We start from the raw sequence: 24,184 nt of genomic DNA, 5'->3' as shown, positions 1-24,184 counted from the left end.
ACATCCTAATGAATACTTATAGCCACTATGACATTACTGAATATGATGAATTGCTTCAACTTATACTAGAGAAACACTTCTTTCCCAGAAAGGAAAAAGCACTTATAAATTGCATGAAAAAGAAAGGAAACACCCATTGCCTTTTTTATTATATGTTTACTGTGAATATAGTTTTGGGTTCTGCCCCGCCTAGAAAAGTCTTCCAAAAGCAAAACCCGTGATAATCTTTTAAGTTAGCTTACTGACTCAATGTGTAAACCTTCTAAATCTGCCTACGCACCTTATAACTCTAAAAGCACAATTTTCTCCCACTCTTAATTCACACCGATTAAGAACATGGAAAATGGGGCAACATTTTGCCATTCTTGAGAAGATGTAAAACTAGAGCCCCCAACATTTTCTTCATATTGACCTTTCTTGGATAATTTCTGACCATTCCCCCTCGTTTATTTGTCTCTCCTATCATTTTCTAACTTTTTCTCTGTCATTCCTCTGCCTTTAACTGACTGCCCCCTTTCCATGTAGTTGTCTTCTTTTCTCTGCCTTACCTTCCTCTCTATCTTATCTCCTTCTCTTTCCCTTTTCAGTCTCATCTCAGTCTCTCTCTTCCAACCCATTTTACCCTTCTCCTTCTTTCTTTTTCTCTTATAACGTAGGGTATTCATCTTCTTGGTATTTGTATCCCCACATCATGGTGCTTAATAGTTGCTCAACAGAGGTTAGGGTTAAGTGAATTAAACTTGGTGTCATGTTCTTCTCAGCTTATTTTCCTTCTTCCTGCTGAGCCCAGCAAGCCCTGCTCCAATAAGCACGTTAACTCAAAGTAATAAAGACTAAAGTCAGGTGTCTTTTCTGAGGTAGGTGAAATCTTTAGGTAGCAGATCACCTCGGCAGCTTTAGGTAGTCCCAGCCAGGCACAGACAGATTCCCCTACCATTTTGCCAGGCAAAGAAAAGTTTCCCTGCTATCTCAGTGTTTTGGGAACTCATACTTGCCTGGGCAAACATGGTGGCCGTATTGGGATCAAGTACAGTCATGTCATGAGCAGCTCAGCTGAGACCACCAAAATTATTTATTGACCCAAGATTATTCAGAACCTAGTAAGACCTAGTGAGACCTAGTAAATGTATACTGCAGTGCTAGGTATTTTGTACCAGAGAAAGCTGTCCCCGGCTGATGCGGTTTCTTACGGTGATTATGAAATCACAAGGGTTATTAATACATTCCCCTTCACATATCTGTTTTTATGGCATCTGGGAAAATGTACACTGAAAAATAGCTTTCCGTTACCTTTCCTGATTTTGTACGTATATTGAAAAATCAACTAAAAATAAACTTTAAGAAAGACAACCACATTCTTGTTTGGGTATAGCACTGGGGAGGTGTAAGGTGGGAGTGGATAATGAGAATTGCATGCGGTTTTTTCACAAATGAGCATGCCCCCATTCTCATGAGAAATGGAAAACTTGCTGGGGTCCTGTTTCTCACTTGTATCTGTCCTTTGGTAGTAGAATCTGAATATTATTAGGCACCCCCTGTTGCCCAGTTTCTGCTGGCAATTCCAAGAGGGAACACTGATATATCTAAAAAAATTTTCCAGATTTTACTTGGTCCTTAATGAAACGCCCAAAATGGAATGTGTGGGTGTTGATATGGGTATGTGTTACACAGGCAATATCCCAAAAGTCCTTCTTCCCATGCATGCCGCCCTCATTATCCATCCAAAGGCAGCCCCTTCTGTTCCTCACCCCAAATCCTTCTCCCTCTGTCACTCTCAACTCCCAATCAAGAACTGTCCCTGCCACCAGACTTTTCTGGTTCTGTCCTCCCTCTACACCCTCTTTACTTCTATTCGATACTTCTCTTCTAAATCTCGGCCCTTGCCTATGCAATTTCCCCACTTTTGCCTCTCCAGCTCTGCTTTTCTCTACCAAAGTCACTGATTCTGCCTCACAAAAGCTAGTAAGTATTAGATTATTTTTTTTTTAGTGAGCAAGGGAGGAAAAAATGTGACAATATGTTTTCTTCATAATTTTCTTTATCATTTTTTTACAAATAAGTCTTGCTCCAGAACTGTCGACTAGATTTTTTTAAAAATTAAGGGTAATGGAAGATTAATGCAGTTGCCTTTGATGGCTCAAATTCTACTTCCAGAAAGTAAGTCTGTGTATTCATTTAACAAACGTAGAGGCTATTCAACCTATGTGCCAGGAACTGTGCATGGTATGGGGCTAATTGTTGATGACTCAGAGATAAATGACTTTTTTTTCCTGCCCTTAAAGATTGTACCTCCTAAGAGAAATAAGGAGCTCAACATATAATTTCTTCTTTAAGAATCTCTTATTAAAATGCAAATATCTCTGGAAGGATAACTGAAATCCCTACTCATTCTCAGATGCTGGGATTGCAGAAAGATGGAAAGTTACACAGTCAAGTAAGCTCTGAAAACATGATTTATGTTATTTACCCCACTCCTAGAGACACATGCAACACATTAGCATATTAAAGGCTCTGAGAAGTCTTGCAGGAAATAATCATATGCTTTGTTCAGTGCGGTACTTTCCAAATGCATTCAAGCACCAACAGTTTCCCCCAGAGAATACTAACAACCCACAGAACAAGCACTTTTGGAAATGTGGGTCCATGCCAATCATTAGCTTGACAGCAATATGTTATTTCAACCAGGTGAGTGCAAAGGCCCTCAGAAATAAATGGTGCAAAAAATGAGCTCTCCAGCGAGTGATGGAGCAGCCAGAAAGTGGGCTAAAAACGAACTTGCTAATGTGTATTAATAAAAATAATTATACAGCAACACTGTGAGCCTATCATACTCTAGCCCTGCCATCATCCATGGCTGCGAGAGGGGAAAACAGTAGCCTTACTTGGACTAAGGCTCATATACCACTGGATTTTAATATTGTTTTTTGGACTATTAGGGGTTTGGAATAGGTGGACTCCAATATCTTACACCACAGAATTTTAAGCTCAACTACAACTTTGCCCCATCTTACCTCCAATTTTGCTTTTAAAAAGAAGTAAGCATCCATTTAAAAATCTAGACACTTCAGTCCACTGTAGCTTACCTTCCTTCTTAAGATTGAAAAATATTTTTTAGTGGGGCACCTGGCTGGCTCAGTCAGCGGACCTTGCGACTCTCTATCTCAGGGTTGTGAGTTCCAGCCCCACGATGGGTGTAGGGATTACTTAAAAATAAAATTAAAAAAAAAAACTATTTTGGGGGCGCCTGGGTGGCTCAGTCAGTTAAGCATCTGACTTTGGCTCAGGTCATGGTCTCTCGGCTGGTGAGTTCGAGCTCCAAGGCTGACTCTGACAGCTCAGAGCCCAGAGCCCGCTTCAGACTCTGAGTCTCCCTCTGCCCCTCCCCCACTTGTGCATTTTCTCTCTCAATATAAATAAACATTAAAAAAAAAAGCCTACTTTTAAAAAAGACTTTTAATTTTACATAGCTTTGTCTCACAGAATTATGCGAGACTTTCAAAGGAAACAAGTTTGGAATACAAGTTGAGCAACTGCGCCAAACACACAAGCCCACAGTCGGCAACTTCACCAACACGAAAAGGTATTGATTTTGATTGGTTAAGCAAAAAAAAAAAAAAAAAAAAATCTTTAAAATTATTTTTGCACATATGGAACCAGGAGAAAAAGAAGTCAAAGAATAAGCGGTATCAAATTTGACATCTTTGTTACTCTTCCTTTCATGACACCCTATGAGAAATTAAGTTAGGGCAGTTCGCGACTGAGTTCACAACTACATTTTAAAGACGGGTTCCGAAAGATTGCCACTAACTTTCAGGAGAGATTTCCGAAAGTCCGTGCACGTGCGCGTGCACATGTATGCGTGTGCGTGCGTGTTTATGCGTGCGTTAGCACGTGCCTGCGTGCGTGTGCACGTAGTCGTTGATGGAGGCAGGAAGCGAGAAGGAAGCGGGAAGGTGGAAGAGATCGGAAGAGTTTCAAACAAGGCCCGATTCTCCTGAGGTCAGCTCGATTTGCCCTCTAATCCTGGGCGACGCAGGTAAATTCCTGCCTTGGTTTTTACTTTGTATTTGTCTCTGTTACGTTCCAAAATCATCCGAATAACTGTTTAGGTTTTTAGTTATTTTATTTTATTTTGAACAACAAAAATTGTTATGATGAGAATCGGCCCTGACAGGTATGTGATAATTCTGCCTGAAATGCAGTTTAACTGACAAGAGCAAAAACAGTAGCTGCCTTGACTGAGTGCCCACTATAGGTCAGGCATTCTTTATTCTACCTCATGTAATTCTTACTGTATTCTGTTAGGTATTATTACTCCCTTTTAATTGAGCAGTGAAGAGATCAAAATTTAAAGGGATTAAATTCTCAGACCTGGTCCTGCAGCTCACTTAGCTATTTATGACTGGGAAGCACAGAATCTCAGCTTCACACATATTTATTGAGCCCATACTACCCACAAGGCACTGTGCTAGATAATCCACTAGCCTTGACATCATCACTGGTCCTTGACCTCTCCAGATCACAAGTATTTTCAAAAATCTGCTGAGAGCTATGGATGCTCTATCATAAAAAAAAAAAAAAAGTACACAACACAAATCTTTGCATTCATTTTCAAAGGGTTCAAGGATCTTCTGAATCTCATCCCATTGTAGGAACTCCTGCTGTACTCAGAGAATGTTGTTCAGAAGGGGAGACAGGTAAGTACATGGGCCTTAGATCCATAGCCCTCATCTTGGATTTTCAAACTTCTCAGTGCTTCCAAGCATGTCCAAAAGACCAGCTAACTCAGTTCTGGATATATGTAGTAAAGGTATTGCTATTGCCCAGTTTCTGTCCCAATGTGTGAAGTTGAAAGTGTAATGAGTACTTCTGTTAGCAAAAATATTTTTCATTATTGCCCTTGGTAAAAAAAAGAAGCAAATAGACCCACTCATGCCAATGCCTATTCCAACATCTGTCTTCCAAAATCAGTATTAATGTATTCTCTTCAAATTAGGACTTTTGATTTTCTGTGGATAACAAGAATATTAGCTGTGCCTTTTTCATGCTGCTTCTGTTAAAATTTTAAACACTTCTTTTGGTTCAATGTGTTGTTCAATTCAGCTGAGGTTGGGGGGTAAGATGTCTATTAGTAGGAAACCAAGTACACATCCTGTGTCCTCATATGGTATCATTTCAAGCTTGTCAATTCTTTTTTTTATGTTTATATGAATGCTTTTATTTATTCATAACCCATTTGCTTCCACAAAGTAGTTGAAGCAATTCACAAGAAAATATACCATAAAATAGAAAGTTATAAATAAACTACAATCAGGATCAGAGAAATTGTAGAGCAATTAGGATATCGAGACAAGGATGTAGGTTGCAGTCTATATACTCTGGCCATCATTATTGAAGAGAAATTAGAAATTTCATGTCAACCTTGAGGCAATCAAAGATCTGATGCAGGATTTACAACATCCATAAAAATAAACATGGATGTCTAGTGGAGAATACAAAAGTCACATGAATTTTTAACATAAACAGAAGAAATCATACTCTCTGTGCTGAGGGCTGTGCCTCTGGAAGTATGAGTTCAGTCTTTTCTGATGATGAGGGTGAAAAAGTTGGAGAAGTACCACTTTGGGGGAAGTCAAATTTTCCTTCCCACATAAGTCTGAGAAAGATTTCTTAATGTATATTTCTAGATGGGACCCTGAGTAAAGCTGTAGACAATATCCCTATAGCATATGCAATAAAGGTTTTCAAGTAGCTGCTTCTTAGGATGTCCCTCAAAGGCAACAAAGGACACAGCAAGGATGTATACAGCCCAGTGGAAAAAATCCTGTGAGCGCAGAATCATGTGGTTTCAGTTTATGAACTCCTTCCTAAAGGATTGAGGATAAGGAATAAGCTAGAACCCCTAGCAACCAACCTCAGTCATAATAGCATCAGCTTGTAATGTGTCAGGCACTTTAATAAATTCTTTTGTTTAATTTTTGCAATAACTCTCCAAGGTTGGTGCATTGGTCAAGACTTTTTGTTGCAGGTGCCTGAACCCCAACTCAAACTGCTTTAAGGAGAGAAAGAGAGAGAGAGAGAGATTTATGAGTTGGTGTATCAAAAAGTCCAGGGCTAGGTGAAGCTTGTGGCTCTCCCAGTATCCACAGGTGCTGCTTTTTTGTCTGAGTGGGAAAAAATGGCATCTCACAGCTCCAGGTTTACATGGAAAGAGACTTGGTCTTAAAACATCCATGCCAGCCTAGAAAATAGACTCCGATTAACCATTTTGGGGTCTCTTGACAATCCCTTGGTCCAGTCAGTATGTCCATGAGGATGTGGCTCTCTGATTGGCTGGCCCATGGGAGGGAAGGTGAGTCCCTACATTGACAAGAATCACCACCACAAGAATCCCATGGTGTTAGAGGAGAAGGAGAATTTACCACCCCCCCCCCACCCCGCCACAATGGATGCAGGACAGACAAAATGACCAGACAGACACTGCAGGAGGTATCATTATCCCCACTTTACAGATGAGAACATGGGGGCCAACAATATCAAATGGCAGAGACTAGATGAGGTTGTAAATCCTACCTTAGGCATAATTGGTTAGGTTACGCTGTGGTAACCAGAAATGAAACCCCGAATTTAATGGTTTAGTACCCTCAAAACTCACCTTACTCACCTTACATGCCTCACTCAGGTTGAGGTTTAGGGGAGGCTCTGCTCCCACAGTACTCAAGGACCCAGGCCAACAGGGAAGATTCTAGCATCTGGAAGACCTAGATTCCAGGCCCATAAAGCAGAGGAAAAAAAGAAGCATGAAACACTCACAGCCATTGGTCACAGCAGGATGGTTAGGGAATCACTGGGGGGATGGAAAGGCTGGTGGGATGTACATAGGTATTTATGAGTATTAAATATCTCTGCCATTTAGGTCTCTATGACTCCAAACCTTTGTCTCTTACCTGCCGTACCTCAGTCACGTGTTCCTTGAGTGCCACAGAAGCAAATGTGAGCAGTCAGAATTTCTGGGCAGCCTAGTCCCCTAAGAGTCATGAATGAGAAACAGATGGATATACTAGACCCTCAAGTGATCCTAGGAGAAAGGATTTAGAACTCAGCAGGCTTATAATGGCTGTTCAGCCTTCTGCCTTCCCCTCAGGAGCCACAGAGAAGGGGCGTGGCGGGGTGACTGATTGGTCTGTCGGACTGCCTAGAGCTGGTCCAGCTTCCTTCAGGCTGCCAGATACGGGCTAAACCTCCAAAGCCTTGTGCTTTGAAGCTGCGATTGTGTTTCTGAATTTAGCTCTTCACATGATTTGAATTCCTGTCTTTAGTGACAACAACAGGCTGTGATGCTGGATGCAGGAATCCAAGGGCATCTGGACTAATCAGGAATAATCTAGATAAATCCTTGCCTCATTAATGCCCACTGTTTTGATCCCAAACACCTACCAAGTCCCATATCTGCAAGAGCCAGACTGTGGACCTTGAACACCCTCTCTGCCTCTCTGGGCTAAACCAGAATTTGACTGGAGAGGTAACATCAGGCCTCTTTTCACCTGGGGCCCAGGTCTTCAAAAGTTTCAAGAGGAAACTTGAGGCCAAGAGGAAAGAGAAAAGGAAGCTTTCCAGATGAGAGTGCTAAGAGAAGACAACGCATCTAACTTCTTTGCTTCTCCTACTGTAAACTCTACCCCTAGTGCCACGGCCACCCCCTCAGATGGCCCTGAAGACGCCATTATTGAGAGTTTCCTACTTTCACATGTAATATCTGGGGAGAGACCACTGACCCTCTCCAGCTACTCCAAGTACTCCCTTACATGGCCCAGTGATGAGACCAGCTGGCACCTTTGAAGTGTCAGCAGAAGTGATGACACTCCCTAACCCCCTGGGGAAAAGCAAGGAACAGCCAGTGTCTTCTTCCACCCTTCTCCTCCGGGCATCCAAGGCCACTTGGGAGGTTACATATACCAGATGGTGAGGCTATAAGGAGAGATGCCCCATCTTATCAGATTTTACACGTGCAAGAAATAAAATTTTATTGTGTAAGCTGAGATTTCAGGATTTGCCTGCTATGGCAGTGAGCATTAATTATCCTAATCCAATATGAGAAATGTGTAAAAAAATCTTAATGTTTAAAAAAATCATATAGAGGGTGCCTGGGTGGCTCCGTCAGTTAAGTGTCCAAATCTTGGTTTCAGCTGCGGTTATGATCTCATGGGTTCGTGAGTTTGAGCCCCATGTCAGGCTTTGTGCTGACAGTGCAGAGCTTGCATGGGATTCTCTCTGTCTCTCCCTCTCCCTTGCTCACGCATGCTCTCTCTTTCTCTATATAAATAAATAAACATTTTTTAAAGCCTTTTTTTTTTTTTTTATTTTGGGAGAGAGAGAACACAAACAGGGGAGGGACAGAGAGACTGTCAGCACAGAGCCTGATGTGGGGCTCAAACTCACAAACTGAGATTATGACCTGAGCCAAAATAGAGCCAGACACTTAGCCAACTGAGGCACTCAGGTGCCCCTATATTATTAATTTTTGAGTCATAATGGCAATGTGGTTTGTACAGGTGAATGTCTTATTCTTGGGACTATTTAGAGGTAAAGTTTCATGCTATCTGTAACTTACTTTAAAGGTTTCAACAACAACAAACACATGTGTATGCAAACATATAAAGACCTGCACACCTAGAAGAGGGAGAGAAGACAAATGTGGCATAATAATGTGGATTTAGGCAGTGGAAAAATGAGTGTTCATTGTATATTGTTATTTCAACTTCTCCGTAGATCTGAAATTGTTCAAAAAAAAAAAAGGGGGGGTCTCCACTCCTACTTTCTATCCTTTGTTTTGCTGTATTTTCTGCACCTCGAGTTCTTTGAAATTATGTATTTATTTATGTCATTGATTATTGGATCTTTTTCTTTCACTAGAATGTAAGCCTCTGGGACCAGATGTTTGTCAGTCTGATAAACCAGTTTATCCCAAGTATCTAGACCAGAGTAGCACTCAATTAATAATTGTTAAATGAGTGAGTGAATGGCCCATCCAGATACCTTGACCCATGCTGGACCCCGGCCTCCTTAAGGATGAGTCAGGGGAGAGTATCTTGAATACCTCCAACTCCCCAACAACCCAAGGACTCCCAAAACAACCAGCAAATCAGCAAATCTGATCTGAGTATGCACACTCAGCCTCATGGAGCTACACAAACAGGGAGATTTCGGTCCCCTGAAACATCACACAGGTCCACATACAACAAAGATGGCTGTGAGGGCCCTTTTGGCTTTACAAAGGCACATTAGCAATGTTGCCCCATTGAACACTCAGGTATAGCCTACAAGATAGGTAAAATTATTAGCCTGTTGACAGAGGGAACCAAAACACAGAAGGGCCCACATGATTTGCCCAAGGTGCAACACTTTTATTATTTTTTTATTTTTTATTTTAAAAAAATGAACACTTTTAGTTGGCTAAGATGCAAACCCTGCTCTTCTGACTCAGAACATTTGTGCTTTTCACTATATATCAGACCATCTAAAAATATTACAGTTACTAACAGGCAGCATTTCTAATTGCCAAATGAGTTCCATATATATATATCCCCAAATAGTTCATTACATGAAAGAAAACAGGGATCACTTGTCTAAAAGGTAGACCCTTGTGATGTACAGTGACAAGTACTTATTTTGTCATTGAGATGGAGGTTCTAAGGGCACTGGTTTCGAGCTAAGCCTGGGTCCTCGAAGGCAAGTGCTTTAGTTCCTTAATCCACTAGCTTGCCCTTTTGTACTTCACCTCCATAAAGACAGTCAACCCATTACAATAGTGGCCTCAGAGCTCTAACATCACACCGTGACAACACCTGACACCTTGTAAGCTACACAGAGCCCTGTCTCAATCAATACTCGAATGGAAAGCAGAAACTGAAAAGAAATTTTAAGCATTGCAAGGAATAGTGCTGCTCGCTGAGAAGGTTGCCCTCTTAACCATAAGTCAATCCGTACCACTTGCCTGATAGGAAAGGGGGGGCAGTTAAAAGCATTGTTCTATCTTATTCCGGAAGCAGAAAGCCTGACTCCTAGGAGCCGGCACTTATTAAAAATCCAGTAGTGCCTTCTGGTTAGACTGGAATGCCTTTTGATCATGGTTCAACTCAGGTAATTACATTCCCATCCAAATTTCCATTGGTCTCCAATTAGCTCAAACAGGCTTGCAGAATTTGCTATAAAATACAGTGTTAAGCTTAATCAGTGCAATGATCAAATATGTATTTTATATGTTAGAAACCTATGTGGAGGTAACTGACTATAAAGGCTATATTTAAGATCTGTTTGGGGACTTTTTCCTTTCTTTTCTAAAGCAACCTTATTGACATATAATTAATATATACCATAATTCACCCATTGTAAGTACACAATTCAATATTTTTAAGTATATTCACAGAGCTGTTCATCTACAATCTAATTTTAGAACATTTTTTTATCGGCCAAGAAAAGAACTCTGTACCCATTAGCAGTCACTCCCCATTCTCTCCAGCCCTCCCCTTCCTCCAGTCCCCAGCAACCGTTAGTCTACTTTCTAAGTCTACAGATTCGCCTATTCTAGACACTTCGTATGTATGAAATTATACGATGTGTGATCTTTTGTAACTGGCTTCTTTCGCTTAGCATAATGTTTCAAAGGTTCATCCGTATTGTAGCATTATCAGTGCTTCATTCCTTTTTATTCTCGACTAACATTCCATTGTATGAATATGCAACATTTTGCTTGTCCCTTCATCAGTTGATAGGTATTTGGGTTGTTTCCACTTTTGACTAATAAGAATAACACTGTCAGAAGAATTCATCTGCAAGTTTTTGTGCGGACATAGGCTTTCATTTCTCTTGGGTATATACCAAGGACTGAGGTTGCTAGATTGTAGGTAACTATATGTTTAACTTTTTCAGGATCTGCCAGACTATTTTCCAAAGTGGCTGAAACTTTTTACATTCCCCTTTGCAATGTGTGAGAGTTGCAATCTCCCCACATCCTTGTCAATACTCGTTATTGTGATTTTTTGATGATAGCCACCCTAATCAACATGAAGTGATATCTTAACGTGGTTTTGACTTGCATTTCCATAATAACTAACGATGTTAAGCATCTTTTCCTGTGTCTGTCAGTCGTATGGTATATCTTCTTTGGGGAAATGTCTATTCATATCCTCTAATCACTTCTTAAATTTGGTTGTCTTTTCATTGAGTTGTAAGCATCTCTATATCTTAGATATAAGTCCTTTATCGGAGATATGATTTGCAGATATTTACTATCATTCTATCTATCTGTTGCCTTTGTACTTTCTCGATGGTGTCATTTGCCGCACAGAAGTTTTAAATTTTGGTGTAGTCGGGGCGCCTGGGTGGCGCAGTCGGTTAAGCGTCCGACTTCAGCCAGGCCACGATCTCGCGGTCCAGGAGTTCGAGCCCCGCGTCAGGCTCTGGGCTGATGGCTCAGAGCCTGGAGCCTGTTTCCGATTCTGTGTCTCCCTCTCTCTCTGCCCCTCCCCCGTTCATGCTCTGTCTCTCTCTATCCCAAAAATAAAAATAAACGTTGAAAAAAAAAAAAAAATTTAAATTTTGGTGTAGTCTAACTTATCTTTTTTTTTTTTTTTTTTTGGTCACTTGTGCTTTTGTTGTTCAGTTGGAAAAACTTACTTTTTCTCCTGTGTTTTTCTCCTTTACCTTCATACGACTACCAGACTCAGTACTTCTGACACCAGACGTGTTGGGGGGGGTGCGGTTTCCACATGAAACAATTCTCTGATGCCAGCCAGGTGTCCTGCGGTTCAACTCGATTCTGACGCTGTTTACCTGGAGATAGCATCCCATAAGCTAAGGGCTCAGTCCCACAAGACTGCTCTCTCTTCAGATACCAGTTACAAGTTCCCATTGTTACCTTGCTTCTGACTGACTGACCATAAATTGGAGATTACCATGACCCCCTCCTTGGGTTCAATTAATTGGCTAGAGATACAGAACTCAAAGAAATATGTCCTTACATTTGCCACTTTATTATAAAAGAACATGATAAAGGATACAGGTGAATAGCCAGATGAAGAGACGCATAAAGAGAGGCCTGGGAGAACACCAAGTGCAGGAGCTTCTGTCCTGTGGAGCTAGAGAGTCACCCTCCTGGTGTATGGATGTGTCCACCAACTGGCAACTTTCCAAACCCTGTTTGGGATTTTTATAGAGGCTTCATTACGCTGGCATGTTGATCATTAATTCAATTCCCAGCCTCCTCTCCTCTTCCCAGAGGATAGGGGATGGGGTTGGAAGTTACAGTCTTGTACTTGTGGTTTGGTTTTTCTGCTGACCAGCCCTCATCCAGGAGCCCCTCAAATATTGTCTCATTAGAACAAAAGAGACTCCTGTCACCCAGGAGATTCCAAGGGATTTGAGAGCTCTGTGTGAGGAACCAGGGTCAAAGATCAAACATTTGAACAAAAGATGCTCCTTCTGCTCTTATCGCTTAGGAAGTTACAAGAGTTTTAGAAGCTCTGTGCCAAAATAGGAGGCAGAGACCAATATATATATATACTTTTTTTTCTATTATTTGATAGCTGTCCTATCCAAGTAACTGTTGCCTAACCAAAGGTCGTGAAGATTTACTCCTATGTTATTTTTTTTTTAATTTTTTTTTTTTAATTTATTTTTGGGACAGAGAGAGACAGAGCATGAACGGGGGAGGGGCAGAGAGAGAGGGAGACACAGAATCGGAAACAGGCTCCAGGCTCTGAGCCATCGGCCCAGAGCCTGACGCAGGGCTCGAACTCCCGGACCGTGAGATCGTGACCTGGCTGAAGTCGGATGCTTAACCGACTGCGCCACCCAGGCGCCCCATCCTATGTTATTTTTAAAGACTTTCATAGTTTTAGCACTTACATCTAGGTCTATGGTCTGTTTTTACTTCATCTTTGTATACGGTGTGAGTTAGGAGTCCAGCTTCATTGTCTTGCATGTGGATGTTTAGTCATCTCAGAACCATTTGCTGAAAAGATTACTTTCTCCCATTGAATTGTCTTGACATCTGTGTCGAAATCAATTAACCAGAAATGTAGAGGTTGGGTTTATTTTTTTTTCATCAGCATGCTGTACATATTCCCCTAAAAGTTAGAGTTAACTAAATTGGTTTGTTTTATTGTTTGGGAAATACCTGATATGTTCCTAGAAAAGAGGATTTGCAAAGTACACATTGGCCCATGGAATATGACATGTTAAAGATGACCTTAAGCCCCTTCCATATTTTATAAGGGATAGTAATTTTCAAGTCCAAATACTAAACTACTATGTCTGCAATAATTATAAGAATAGTAATAGCTAGCATATATTGGACCTGGGACTGTGCAGAGCTCTTTGAGTATCTATGGCACTTAATCTTCCCAAGAAGATTCAGTGCATACGTGTTTCCCCAGATAAGGAAATTGAGGCTTAGAGGGGTTTTGTGGGCTTTTTGCCTCACACAGCTAGGGAGTCACTTCTGTATTTCCAAATCTCACATGAGCTGATCACTCTCTGTATAATGGGTATAGCTTGTAGGTATTGCCTAATGGTAGAAATAACCATCTCAATGCTCCCCCAGGGTCTGAGAGCAAAGTCCCAAAAGAGCTAATTACAACCCGGAAGTGTCCTTGAAGGTACCATGTTTAATCTTTAAATTCATGCAAAATTTTCCATCACCATGATATGTGTGTTTATTGAAACTACATAACATATGTGTTTATTTAAAATAAATCTGGGTCCTGAAGGTAATCTATAGAAGTAGGGAATTCCTATATTGACGCCCGTCCTTCTTTTTTTTTTTTTTTTTAATTACAACCAAAGTGTTTCAGGAACAGTACATATTCCCTCCTCTAAAAACTCTCTAGAACTATCCTTAGGCCTCCCTGAAAGAGCCCCTAGGGTCACAGGATTCTGCTGTGACTGATGGACTCCACATGCTCCTGAAGCATGGCTATAAGACAATTTCCTTTAAGCAAATCTTATTTTCTTACTGACTTACATTATACCAGTGAAGATGTATTCCCACAGGAACAAAGAAATGTAGCCCCAACATGTAATTTTGAAACAATTGCATCTACAGGAAAGCTTTCCAAAATCACATCGTTTTTTAAAAAGTATATCATTTTTGAAAAATAATAATAAAGCCAAACTGAGTCACAAGGAGAATGAATAGTGTGCTAAAACTTAAAATACTTTGCCAACATCTGCATTTCCTTGTGGAGTAGTTTCCCCAAAAGGAAATTTGTCCACTGTGTTCTCTGGGCTTTTCAGCAATCAGTAACTAGTTTTAAAAGAAAAAAAAAAAAAAAAAAGAGTGTTAAAATGCTTAACATTTTCAATGTATTAATTAAGGATGATCTCTTAAGTAATCCATGGCTAGAGCCATTAATGTGTTTGCTTAATATTCCGTGTATTTTCTTTAGAGTGAAAATGGGTTTATTGTGCATACATATACCTGCATAGTCCTACTTCTTTTTCTTCTGGGCTTTGATTTCCACAACGGGTGTGCAGTTTTCTGACACAGAAGAGGAAAGGAAATACTTGCTAGTCAGCTGATCTTGAAATTTCATAATTTCTGAAGGTCTTTCCTAAGCCTATTAATTAAGCTTGGTAGGGCAACAAAAGGGAAAACTTACGGAAGCATGATTCTGCCCTACTGGGGATGTGCCTGGCAAGCTGGTGAAGCAAACAAGCCAGAGGTCTGTTTGCAAGAGGACTGAAATGTGTCTTAGGAGGACACAGATCCTAGAGAAAAAAGAGTGTAATATGGAGAATCCAGTAAGAAAGTTTGGTCCCAACAATAAATTGACAGCACTCTTAAGCTGGAGAGTGAAAGAGCCTTTAATAGACTATACAAATGCGTAGTCAGAAGTTACAGAAACAACCAGACCTGGTGTAATGTCTCAGGGCTAACAACACAGGGGAGCCTGTGTGGTCACTGGAATGTAGGAAGAGAAGACATGGGTCGTGCAAGGGAGAATGAGGGGAATAAATACCTGGATCTCATTCTCCTCTTACCCCTGTCTTCTGCTGGTTCTTTCCGTTGGTCAAGCACAACAAAACCCCAGAGCCCATTGTTGTGTCCACTTGGATGTCAGCACTTTCCAGCCAAAGCCCTCCAGGAACACGTCTGTAGTTGAACAATTGGGTTTATTGCTCATTAAGTGAATAGGAATGCACACCATGGAGAACACTGGGGAGTCTTACTAAGGGGATGTTAGAGAGGATTTGTTTCTAGGGTTTGGCCTGCTGGTAAGTAGTTTTGGAAAAGGCTGAAGAAGAAAGAGGCTTTGCTCTGGGCTGAATGCTAAGTAAGGAAAGCAACTTATTGACCAATTACAGCTTTAGCATCCCCTCATTGCTCCCTAATTCTAGGTAAGATTTATTCAGGTTCCCAATCATAGAATTGTTCCCACTTCCTGACAGCATTCCCCACCCCCCCCCCCAACTAAAATGGTGGACCACTTTTATGGCTTAGACAATAATCAGTTTTTGTCTGTTTTCCCATGTAATTACAGAGTGGACTTGCTGTCTTGATTCATCCTGATCACAGAGTGTCCTTGTCTGATGTTGGGGCTCTATGCTAGATTCCATGCTCTGCCTCTCCACATTCACCCAGTGTGTACTCTGGGAGGCTGACTCATGAGCAAGGAAAGCAGCCCCTAGCCTCTAGGACTGGCCTGATCCAGTTGGCTTGGCCTTGGGTTTCAGTTATTGAACACAAATTTGCACAGAACCTCAGCATCAGTTAAGATCACTGAAGATGCCAATTCTGAGTCCACCGTGATACTTGTCATCAGCATACACCTCTGAGCCCAGCTCTCCATGGGGAAAAGTAAAAAGTAGTAAAAAGTGAGAGAACTTTTGAAAAGAAAAGCCACTTACAAAACACTAGAGCTTAAGACAGAAGACTGTCTCTATCAGAACATGACCCAAAGGGAAGAGGACCTTCTCCCACACCACTACAGGTCACTGGGCACTGTGCGTTGGGCACTTTTTGTGAGGATGTCTCCAGGACAATGGGGGATGAGTGCACATGATTGGAAACAGCATATGATTGGAAACTGATGCTCAGTGAAGCAGAGGAGGTCCAGCGGGGATGGATGATCCATGAGCCTAGAAGGAATGCCCCCTGGGGACACCCAGATACAAACAGGGGACTTTGCAGGGAGACAAGGTCTTGAATTTTGTAGGAGGGAAGAACCAGAGGAATTTGGGCTTACCATTATCATTACTTTGTTAGTATCCATGGGCTGTTGAAGCCTAGAGGAACTTAGTATACATATTTTTAAACACCAAGCAAACTAATTTTATATGCATTTAATTAAAACGAGCTTTTTCTTGAGTTTGGCAATGATGCACAATGCGCTTTTAACAGCTTTGTGCATCATTCCCAACCTGTAAATGTGAATAATCATGCTTACTTATTTATAAAGTTCTTTGAGGTTTTTTGGATGAAAGACTCTTTTAAAGTACAAAGCATTAATTTTTTGTGACAGAGCACTATACCAGAAGTGAACATGAAGCAATATAAAAATTTTGTGTTCTTTCTTCCTTTAAGTTTTTAGTTGCTTTCTTCACAAAGACACAAAAGCCAGTCTCCAACAGGAGATCTGGTGTTTGAGATAACAGAACTAATAAAGTACTGTAAGTATAAAATCCTAGATAGGCTTGAATTGGCTACTCCTTTTGAGAATGTGAGAAATGAATTGATAGACAAAGTATTTTGTACAAATGAACTCATTTCAGTAAGTCGCACTGATAATCTTAAGAGTATGTAAATGGACCTCTATTTATAGACTCGTTATATCCATTTTTGACCAGGACGAGCAAGTGAAGCAGTAGCAATAGTCAATCATTACAAGTAACTAGACCACAAGAGAAAAATGTGCCAGTTGCTAGGTGATGACTTTCAATCTATCATTTTAGGCAATAAATATAAGATGAAGTTATGAGGAGAGAAGCTATTCATAGCTAAAACTCTAGCTAAAATGGCTATTATTTATTGCACGGAACTGAAATCGGATGAAGTTGAGAAACCCAACGTACAAACCCAGAAGCTGAGATACTACACAAGCGGACGTATTTCAAGGACAAATCCAAAGGTAAACAGAAAACAAGGATTTAGGGGAGGGTGGAGAGGATAAAAGGTTTAAGATAAAAATGGACTGGACTGCTTCACTTATTACCATGTTTCAAACCATAAAATAAAATGGAAAAAACATTTTTCCGAACTTTACCATTCTGAGAAAGAAGACAAGTCTTTCAGCCCCTATCAGTTACTTCGCAGGTGGCAATAATACATTTGGCACAATGGCATATGCAAATGCTGTGTGAGACCCTGTGTTTCCGCCCTCTGAGAGCACAGAAATTGGCTTGGAAGTATAGGTAACGCAAATGAAATGATCAGAGAAGAGCAGGGGCACTAAAAACATTCGGTTAAAACCTATGCCTGGCATAAAACAAGCACTCAATCAGTGCTGGCTAAATAATAAAGAATTGTGTGTGCCGTAAGGGTGCCTGTTGCTGGTTCTATAAGGGAAAACCATAGCTGCCTCAAACACAGCTGAGAATTACAAAGCATACGAAATAGCCTCCCTCATTACCCATTTACTTTAGCAAGCCCGATAATCTAGAACAGTGGTTCTCATACTCTAGTGTGCATCAGAATTACCTGGAGAACTTGGTAAAACACAAATCACTGGGTCCCACCCACAGGGTTTCTGACCCAGTAGGTCTGAGCAGGATAATTTTCATTCTTAACATACTCCCAGGTCATATGGGTACTTCTGATCTGGGGAGCACATTTTGAGAATTACTGGTCTAAAAGATTGTAAGTAAATTTAAAAGCATGAAAGAGGATACTCATAACAGCTAACATTTACTGTGTACCCACAATACCACTGTGCTTCAAATCCTCCTAGGTGATAGATGATAGATATAGATAGATAGGTAGGTAGGTAGGTAGGTAGGTGATAGATATAGATAGATAGATAGATAGATAGATAGATAGAGGATAGATAGATAGGTAGATAGATATAGGTGGAAGGAAGGAAGGAAGGAAGGAAGGAAGGAAGGAAGGAAGGAAGGAAAGGAAAGGAAAGAAGGAAGGGAGATGAGACAAAGACCAAAGGAAAGTCTCTAATTTTAATGCATATGCAAACATAAAGAATAGGCATTTTTATTTGTATCTTATAGCTGAAGAACTAGAAGTAGGCTCTGAGAAGTTAAAACATTTGCCTACAGCATGTAAGAGGTAGAGCACAGACTTGAACCCTGATCTGTCTCCTTCAAAGCCCATGCTGTTTCTGCCATATCCTTCTGGATCTCTCTGCAGTCACATGCTAACAGAAAAAAACCAAAAAGCAAAACCAGCTTATGGTGTCAGAGGAGCCTGAAAATCAACCAAAACCAGATGGAAGATCACAAAATGCACAGCAGCCTGGGGTTTTTAAGACAAGACAAGACAGCCTGACCTTCTTCAGGCTGGAGACAAGGGACCAGTGTTGAGCTACACAGTTTTATTGCTTAGGGTGACCCTTGACAGTGGTGTGGGTGGCTGGGCCTCCCTTATGGCGCTGTGTTACAGCCAAAGCAGAAGCTGGCTGGCGTGACCTTCCAAATCCAGAGAAGGGATAAGAGGACATGCTTCAAAATTACATTTTCTCTTTGAAGGGTTCACATTGCCCCCATTGACCTCTACCTCAAATAATAATTATAAGTGGAAACGGAGGGGGTAAAAGCCATAGGAAGTGTCTCCTGACCATAACAGACACCAAAGAATGGGGGGAGGGGTTCCTCCTCTGCTTCCTCCTCCCCCTCCTCCTCCTCTTCACGTGAAGAAAAGCCCTTGTTTCCTAGGCCGATCTGTTTCTCCTCTCTCCTCTTTTTGCAGAACCAACATGTTCATCAATCACCCAAAGTCGAAATTCATCTTTGATTTCTTTCTTTCCTGTCGTAAGAGCACATTCCCTATAACCATGCTAACACCTTTGTTGGGGTACAGTTGAGAAACTAAATGCACCTTAAAAAATGCACCTCAAGTGTATACTTTGATAGATTTTAACATATGTATATATCCATGAAACACACTAGATAGTGAAAATCAGCATGGTATAACCCTTAGAAGTTGCCTGTGGCTTACCTTTCCAACTGTGAGCATCCTTCTCACCCCAGGTGACCGCTGTCTGCTTTCTACCCTACCCCCCCCCACACGGAAATAACCTAAAGGTTATTTTGCCCTTTTCAGAGTGACATTAACCTTTTCCTGTGATTATTTGCCATTTATGTTCTTTTGTGAAATGTCTGTTTAAATCTTTTCCTAAAGTACTAATTTATTAAACAAATTAATAAATAATACTCATTTATTGTTATTGAATTTTAAGTGTTCTTCATATGCATCCTGGATGCAAGCCCTTGGCCAGATACATCTGCAAATATTCCCTCCCAGTCTGTGCCTTGTCTTTTCATTCTCATCACAATGTCTTTTGAAGAGAAGCTTAAAATTTGGTGAAGTCCAATTTACTTTTTTAATAGATTATGCTTTTGGTGTATCTGAAAAATGTTTCGTCTTACCTAAAGTGAAAAAAATGTTCTCCTATGTTTCCTTCTGGAAGTTGTACAGTTACAGGCTTTACATTTAGGTCTATGATTCATTTTCAGTCAGTTTTGTATGTGGCTCAAGGTATAGATTGAAATTCCTTTTTTTTCTGCTTTTGCATGTGGATAGCAAATTGTTCCACACCATTTATTGGAAAACTAATCAAAATCTTTCTCCACTTTTTTGCTGTCAGTTGGCCATGTATGTGTGTGTCTGTTTTGGTTTTCTGGACTCTGTTTTGTACCATTGACCAGTTTGTCTACAACGATATCATTATGCCATGGTCTTGATGACTGTAACGTTATGGTGAGCCTTGAGATCGAGAAGTGTGATGTTTGTTCTTCGTTTTGAAAGTTTTATTGGCGTGCTCTCTTCAGCAGCACATATTGGCTATTCTGGGTCCCTTGTATTTCCACACAGCTTTTATGGTTTTTGCCTGGGACTGCTTTAAATATATAGATCAACTTGGAGAAAATTGGTGTATTAAAATACCAAGCCTTCAGATCCTTGGGCATAGAATATCTCTCCATTTTTCAGGTGTGCTTAAATTGACTTCAACATTGTGTGGTTTTCAGTGTACAGGTATTACTCATCTTTTTTAGATCAATCATTAAATAAGTCTTACCTTGTTGGGTTCTATATATTTTTATATTCCTATAAATATTTGTGACATTTGTTCTGGAATAGAGTTAAGTTACTCAGAGATTGGAAATGGTTTGATTCTTTTGGAGTTTGCTGTAAAGCTTTGTTAGAACCAGAACGGCACTCAGTCCAAGATTAATTTTTTCCCTGCTAGCGAAGTAAAACCCTTCTGAGTACTCTCCTTTATGCCTTATGAATTACGACATTTTCTATTCTTGCTGGTGTGAGCACACAATCTTCCTGGCCCCATGGGAGGAGATCTTAAGGGCTGTTTCCTCTAATCCTTCCAGATGGTTCTTTTCCAGGCCTCAGGGTGCTTCCTTATATGTAGGCACTGCCATTGCTTAGCAGAATACACACGGGTACCTTCTGCAGACCCAGAATCCTCTCTCTGGAGCCCTCTCTTCTTATCTGTTGTCCCACACAAGCTCTGCATGCTTGGGAGACTGGCCCCCTGGTAGCCCCATCTTTGTCTCCGCAAGTCAGAGAAACCACTAGGGTCTACCTGAGTTCCCTTTCCTACTCCAAGGCCTGGAAGCCCTTTCCGAGCAGTAAGCTGGGGCCATCACGGAGAATCATTTGTCTCCCAACTTTCTGAGAATACTGCCCTTCCTTCGTTGTCTGATGTCCACTGTCTTGAAAAACTTTGTTTCATAAATTTGTCTATTTTTTCAGTTGTTTTAAGTGGGAAGGCAAAACTAGTCCCTGTTATTCCGTCTTGGCACAGTGGAAGTCCTGCGTGCCCTATGATTTTATTCTGTTTCTCTTTTATCACATGTTTTCTATTCTACCACCCCCATTGCTACATTGTAAAAACAACAGTGAAACAGCTTTCCTCTATGAAAACCTGCTCTGTGCCAGGGCCTCTATCACACGCTTGATAAACATCATATCCACCAACCATGGCTGTAAGTTGGGCTTATTTTTTTATTTACAAAATATTTCAGACATTCGGAAAAGTTGAAAGTGATGTGAATACTCTCAACACCTAGAAGTGACAGTGCTAATGTTTGTGGCATTTGCTTCAGCAAAACCAAAGTTTCTTTGTGACCTGTTCCCTAGTGCCGCTCCCACCTTCTCTCACGTGAGGTAGCTATTATGCTGGAGCTGGAATCGGTAAGGTGGGTTTATTACCTCCACTTACTGATGAGAATTCTGAGGCTCACAGAGATTAAGTAGCACGCAGAGGGCCATTCAGTTTATAACAGGACGGACTAATACTGGAGTTCTCGTCTCTCTGGCCCAAAGCCATGTGCTTCACCACAAGTATACATTCGTCTTCCTGAAGCCCCATCTGAATCATAGAGTTTCCCAATTTTGAATCCTATCCCTGAATTAAATATGTTTCTCATCTTGGCTTTATAGTCCTGACAAGGCATGACTTGCGTGTACGTTAGACACTCCTATTTTCTGTAAACCTCTTCAGATCATACAAAACCATTTGGTTGCCCCCAGTAGTACAGTGAATTTTCTTGCTGTTGCATCATTGCCTGTATTTTTTCCTCCATCTGGAATGTTCTCCTCTCCCCATTTCCGCAGTTCAAAAACCATGCTGATTCTTCATAGTTTATCTGACAAAAAAAAACATTGATTGAGTCATTTATTCATATCCTGTATCAATGACTGCACAGAGCAGATGACCAGTGGCAGTTCGAGTCTTTGCTCCTTCCCTTCACCCGGGCACTTTGTCACTCAGAACCCTATCGCAAAGCATTTTTCATGTCTTCCCCCAGCATTTTGTCATATTTGATAGTATTTTGTATATGTGCCTTCCCTCTTGTATGTTGTAACTTTATCTCTGTATTACCATGAATGTCTAGCATAGAGCCTTTGTACATAACAAGGGCCCAATCAATGCTTATTAAATTGAATTACACATTCAAAATCTGGATATCCTGGGAAATATAGGAATTGGTAAATGTAGTAGTATTTGTTTTTAATTTACTTTTACCTTAAAAAAAAATACCAAGCATGAGAGTTTTCTTATGCTGGTGTATACACAGAGCCCTTTCTGAATGTCCAGGGCTTGGGCCCACGTGGAGCCTTTTTTGTTCCTCCAACAAACCTCTGAAACACAAAAAGAAATCTCAACTCTGTCCTTGCACCGATAGAAAATGGCATTAACATCTTAAAGCAAGTTGGCTGAAAGACATTTGGATCCAAGCAAGTGATATTCGGCCAAATTTTCACACTGATACGATCTTACGCTATCTTCTACCGCAGGTGTTTTGTTCTGTGTTGGCCCGAACAACTGCATGTTGTTGTCATCATTGCCATGGAAAGTGCCACTGGAATGAAAGGGGTTGCCATCAATGGGTCTTTTTATGGTTACTGAGCTGCAGAGCGAACCTGTTTGAGCTGGAATAATGGATACAGTGGATTCCCCAGCTAATTCCATGCAAGTTTAGTCCCATTTGATAGTTCCAGTTGCCTTCAACTAAAACAAGATGGTAACTTTGAGATTATTCATTACATAAGGCAGAAAATAAATCTTGTATTAATGCTATCTATAGTGAAAAAAAAAAGTATGCTTTCTGATACAAAGAGAATTTGGTGCTGGAAAGAAATGCTTGGATTTACTTCTATTCTTGTGCCACATAAATTTACTAAGCGAGGCGGATTAACTAAAGATCGAGAAGGGAAAAAAATACCTAAAACCAGAATAAAAATTCCAGGTCGCTTCCCCTTATTCAACTCTGTGTGCATGGACACTGCTGATTCGGGCATGTACCATTTCCTTTTCATTATTCATCCTCCTAGAAGCTGGGCAGACTACCAATGTGTTAAGGCGTGTTGTGAGAAAGTAATGACCTCTCGGCCAAAGGCACCCTCCCCATCACATGCTCTATCTACTGGGTGTAGCCACACAGGAACACCTTGAGGTCCCCGTTCAAGGAGGAGCCTAGCATTCCCCCTCCTGAAAGCACGTCCACCGCCAGTCCAGCCCATGGTGCATCAGTGGCATCCTCGTGATCCCAGTGGGGTTCGGATCAGTGAGCACTGGCTGAGGACCTCCTGTGTGCCAGAACCTACTGTGCCGTGTTCCACGGTGAATACAATATAACGTCTGGTTTAGGAGCCCTCACAACTGAATAGAACCATAAAGAACTTTAAGATACTCTTGTTAGGAAGTCTCATTATGGGTGGCCCACCCAAAAAGGAAACACATTGTTCAGCCGCCCTGTTCTGAAATGATGCGTCTGGTCTGGTCTGTGCGCTCTGACCATTAGATTGTTAATTTTAATTTAGAGTTGGGTCCATGCTGACTTCGGTAAAATTCAACAGAGTTTTCTACCCAGGACTTAATGAAAAGCAATGAAAAGGATCAAATAGCCTGATTGAATCCATACCTTAAAAATAGCTTAGCTATAATACACTACATAGATATTAACAGGTAAATATATGCATGTTGATATACATGTATATACAGTATTAAAGTTTAATAACTGAGCCATAACTAATACACAGAGCTAACTAAAATTTAAGTGTAGTGTGGGCAGTCCTGCTAACAGTGTCACCCAAAGGAATTGCGCCATCATGGTGGGGTCTAGCCTTTTCAGCTTATCTCCAGCTTCTAGGTCTGCTTTTCAGTCCTTTTGGTGACCCAGACTGATCCCATGCTAGGCCATCTGCTTACCTTTTTTATTCTAAGGTTGATATATTATTACAGAGAATTTCATTCTCTTTTTCTGTCAGTGCTCAAGGTTTTAAGTCTTCACTAGGTATCTCACTCTTCCCCAAGCTATTACTGTTCCTAATGTACTATTGCACATACGGGTGCAGTGCTGGACCATAGCATACTCACTAACCTTTGATGCCTGCTCTGCCCTGCTCTCTGTTACATCCATGCAGATTCCTTGCCTCTACTGAAATTTAGTGGTGGAAGGGATTCTCTAGAACACCCTGGACCTCAGGAAG

At 40.9% G+C, this 24,184-nt stretch overlaps 1 long non-coding RNA gene across 1 annotated transcript; it reads left to right on the top strand.

Annotated features, from left to right (window-relative positions):
- Positions 1 to 3,898: 3,898 nt before the first annotated feature.
- LOC122495742 lies at positions 3,899 to 22,833 on the top strand. The gene is made up of 4 exons (XR_006300551.1): positions 3,899 to 4,036; positions 4,618 to 4,697; positions 16,954 to 17,129; positions 22,490 to 22,833. It is a non-coding gene; the product is annotated as an uncharacterized LOC122495742 (long non-coding RNA).
- Positions 22,834 to 24,184: the final 1,351 nt, after the last annotated feature.

Source organism: Prionailurus bengalensis, chromosome F2 (genome assembly GCF_016509475.1).
Source record: "Prionailurus bengalensis isolate Pbe53 chromosome F2, Fcat_Pben_1.1_paternal_pri, whole genome shotgun sequence".
Classification (NCBI taxonomy): Eukaryota; Metazoa; Chordata; class Mammalia; order Carnivora; family Felidae; genus Prionailurus; species Prionailurus bengalensis.
The sequence above is the reverse complement of the archived record's forward strand: the minus strand, read 5'-3'. Positions and strand labels throughout refer to the sequence as shown.